This window comes from Lepidochelys olivacea, assembly GCF_965140295.1.
Source record: "Lepidochelys olivacea isolate rLepOli2 genome assembly, chromosome: 17".
Classification (NCBI taxonomy): domain Eukaryota; kingdom Metazoa; phylum Chordata; order Testudines; family Cheloniidae; genus Lepidochelys; species Lepidochelys olivacea.
Genome location: NC_140427.1, coordinates 23,837,234 through 23,841,357, shown reverse-complemented (window position 1 = coordinate 23,841,357; position 4,124 = coordinate 23,837,234). Strand labels below are relative to the sequence as shown.

General features: G+C 56.4%; 1 pseudogene across 1 annotated transcript; it reads right to left on the bottom strand.

Annotated features, from left to right (window-relative positions):
- Positions 1-473: 473 nt before the first annotated feature.
- LOC311532686 (claudin-3 pseudogene) lies at positions 474-1,616 on the bottom strand (annotated as a pseudogene). Its single transcript has one exon. The product of its transcript is annotated as a claudin-3 pseudogene (transcript).
- Between the last annotated feature and the right edge of the window lie 2,508 nt (positions 1,617-4,124).

The following is a 4,124-nucleotide window of genomic DNA, read 5'->3' as shown; positions in this document are numbered from 1 at the left end:
GCACGTTCAGTACAAATACCTCTTCACTCTTAGTTACCCATCCGCCCCCCACCCCCAGCCAGAGAATTCGCCAGGGTGCCAGCTGAACCAGCTGGAGGAATCCGTTGGGTTTGAAGGAGGAAAGGAGCCCAGTGGGGTTTCTCCAGCCGGCGGGGATGAGGGTGCCTCAGAGCCAGGGTGCAATAGATCAAAGACAAAGTATCTACAAACAGAAACGAGAGTCTTAGCCAGAGTCTTGCTTCCCCTCGCCAGCAGCCCTGAGGGAGACGGAGCAGTTCCTCCTCCACCCAGCCATTGGAATGACAGTCAAAGTCTGGTGAGCAGCCAGCCAACCGTCGTCCTTGGGGCAGCAAGGGGTGGCCATGTTGCCCTAGGGTTCTAAGGGCTACAGAGAGCAGCGGGGGGGCAGTGACAGTCAGAAGCAGCCTGATGAATGGATCAGGGCAGGCGGGAGGGGTGCTGGGCTGCCTCCCTCACACGTAGTTCCTCTTGTCATAGCTGGGACCGGTGGATCTGGAAACGGAGTAAGCCACCTTGGCTGGAGCGTACTTCTCATCCTTGGGGGGGCAGGAGCAGCAGAGCAGAGCCCCCCCAAACAGCTGCAGTACTGCAGCTGCCCAGCCCACGTAGAGGGAGGCTCCCAGGTCCCGCTTCTGTGACTCTATCACCATAGGATTGTAGAAGTCGCGGATGACGGTGTTGGCCGACCAGCACACAGGGATGAGGGTCATGATCCCAGCCAGCAAGAAGATCACCCCAGACATGATGGTGATCTTGGCCTTGGTTGTCTCATCTTCCACGCACCTGGTGCACTGCGCTCCGATGAGGGCAACCATGAAGCCCAGCACGGCCAGCACGATGGCGATCACCACCAGGGCACGAGCCGCCTGCAGGTCCTGGGGCAACGCCAGCACGGAGTCGTAGACCTTGAACTGCATCTGGCCAGTGCTCTGCACCACGCAGTTCATCCACAGCCCCTCCCAGATGAGCTGGGCTGTCACGATGTTGTCCCCGACGAAGGCCGTCACCCTCCACATGGGCATTGCACAGCACACGATGGTGCCCACCCAGCCCAACACCGACAGGGCCACCCCACTGATCTCCAGCCCCATCGACATGTTGCCACGCCCTAGATACTTTCAAGCCAACGGCAGAAAGGGAGCGGGACTCCTAGCTGGCAGCACCTGCAGGCCCCTGTCGCTGTCTGTGTAGGCTCCAGAGGATCCGCTCACTCCTGAGTGTACCTGTGTTGGTGGCTGCCTTATATCAGTGAGTGGAGCCAGGGCTGGGCTGCATTACCTCAGTGCTACTCACTCACGCAGGGGTGGGGTTTCACCAACGGACTCTTTTCCTTTCGCTGACTCCTCTGCCACCACCCCAGCCCCACTCCCCCTTTGTTTATGGAGATGGCATTGGTGAGAGAGGAGAATGGGGGAGGAGGCAAGGAGTGGAGCTGGAACCCTTCCCCGCGGGGCCCTGAGTTCCAGCCTGCTGCTTTCATGGCCATCCCTGGTGACAGATGCTGGCTGGGCTGGTGCCAGGCAGACACAGTGCTAGGGATTAGGAGAAAGACTGGAGTGGATTCCTGTGCTTCCTGGAAAGGGCTGCCTGGGGGTGTCATCTCAGACTCCAGGGAGGATGCAGCAGACCCTGTAAAGGGCAGGAATGGAACACGCTGCTTTTAGTAGCTGCTCTTGTTCCAGGGTCAGAGTGGAGGCCGTAAACCCAACTCTCTGTCCAGACTGGTGAGGTCCATGGACACATGCCCGAGAATCCACTCCTCAGGCATCAGCTGGTGACAGGCAGCAGGAAAGCCACCAGTCTCACCAAGGCATCCCCCCAGCACCAAGCCATCAGCCTGCATACCTGCCAGAATCGACTGTCACAGACGCACGCAATCAGTATAGACGCAGCAAAGTCCAGCCGTTAGGAGCCAGCCCTGGTGCAGTGACCTCCTGCTGCTCTGTCGGTGTGGGCAGTGGTCCCAAAGGTGTGGGAGAACACACCAGCCCCATCCCACCAGGCTGAGTGAAGTCACAGCTCTCCTTGCCTCTGGACGAGGGAGGAGTTCTCTATTCTCCACCCCATCCACTTTCCCCTTCTCCTCCCGACTGGAAAATGCGAAAGGAAAAAAGAGACAGTAGCGAGATTGGGAGGAGGGGGAGAGGGGCTGGGCTGAGCAGATTTTAGGGGGAAAAGACCTGCTGGGCTGGAGACAGATGGAGATTATTTCCCTATTCTTCCCCCTAGGAAATCTCTCCATCCTCCCCCAGGCAAAGCTAGCAGAGCTGCTCTCCACAAAGGGGACCTATCCCACAAGCCCACATGTGACTGTCACACCCCAGGCTGAGTCCTTAATGTTCCCGCTGCTCCAAACACACCAGCCAATTAACACGCCTGTCCCACCCCCAATTCCTGCTGCCTCCCTGCCCCCCCAACCGATTTGTATAACCGACCCAAGCTCCTGTCCCGGGGGGTGGCGGGTACTGGCGAGGATCCTGGCCATGAGCCCTGTCCTTCACTGGCTCAGAGGCTAGCATTCAGATGGGCCTGATTACAGCTGCTCTCTCCACAGGGCAGTGGATCTCAGACCAGGACCACTCTGGAGCACAAGGCAGGACTGCTCATTGATCAGGAGCACGCGAGAGGGGTGCAAACTACACAAGAGCTGGAAACACAAAAGACAACCGACTTCACACCAGCATGTAATCAGGAAGGTGACGTGGGCAGGATGCACCCACAGCTGGTAAAAGCATAGGATGACTCACAGAGCCAGCCAGGCTCATGGGTTAGCAGTACAAGGATGCGGCAGATACATGTCAATTGGTTCATTGGCTGCAACCATAGCTCTCTTGCTGTGGGTAAACTCATCCCACCACAGTGATCCCACTTCCAAAGTGTTAACACGCTGTTGGATTCTCAGCAAAGCTGGAGGGCAGACACTTGAATATGGAGTAACTCAAGCTGACCTGCAACAAATGTCAAGGGGAGGCCAGTCCGTAGCACTTACACCACTGGAACAGGCCCTTATGACTGCTTCTGTCGAAGCCACTCATGTTTCAAAGCCCTTTTCATCATGCGAAAAGGAGGACTTGTGGCACCTTAGAGACTAACCAATTTATTTGAGCATGAGCTTTCGTGAGCTACAGCTCACTTCATCGATGCATACCGTGGAAAATACAGTGGGGAGATTTATATACACAGAGAACATGAAACGATGGGTGTTACCACACACACTGTAACCAGAGTGATCACTTAAGGTGAGCTATTACAAGCAGGAGAAGCAGGGGGGAGAGAGGGGGAGGAGGGAAACCTTTTGTAGTGATAATCAAGGTGGGCCATTTCCAGCAGTTGACAAGAACGTCTGAGGAGCGGGGTGGGGGTGGGGGATAAACATGGGGAAATAGTTTTACTTTGTGCAATGACCCATCCACTCCCAGTCTCTATTCAAGCCTAAGGGACATAGCTGTCAGGCCTGGATCCACAAAGAGATGTAGGCGCAGTGCTGCTAAGCATTGCCATGCTGAACTGTATGCGCCTTGAAAATCCCTGGAACACATTGCCATCCACTCAGCCTGCATCCCGCACCCAGGCGCCCCATTTAACACAAAGGAAGAGAGGGACACGAGCCACAAAAGCCAGCATGTGAGGTGGGGATAGCCAATGGGAGATGTGTATCTTAAACCACGCCCCTTTCTCAGAGGTGGGTGCCTAAGTCCGGGCTGCAGGGAGGTTAGCAGTCCCTGAACAGGGAGTCAGACGGCTGGTGTGCCCAAGAGGTTCCTTGTGAGAATGAGACCGGTACCTGCCTCACTGCAAAACGGCCGGAGGAGGAGGAGGAGGAGGTGATGCTGCCGCCCACCTTGCAACTTTTAGCCCAGGGCTCAGAGCACTGGCCTGTGACGTGGATGACTCAGGTTCAGTCCCCCTTCTGCCAGAGGGGAGAAGGGATTTGAACAGACGTCTTGGGGGGAGGGGCACATGAGCTGTAACCACTAAGCTCTGGGATACTCTGACATGGGACTTATCTCTTACTCATGATAAATGGTCACTTGGCCAGAGAGAGAGTGAGTGCATGAGGATGGCTCTTGGCCTGGTGGAGAGGGCATCCACCTGGGAGATGC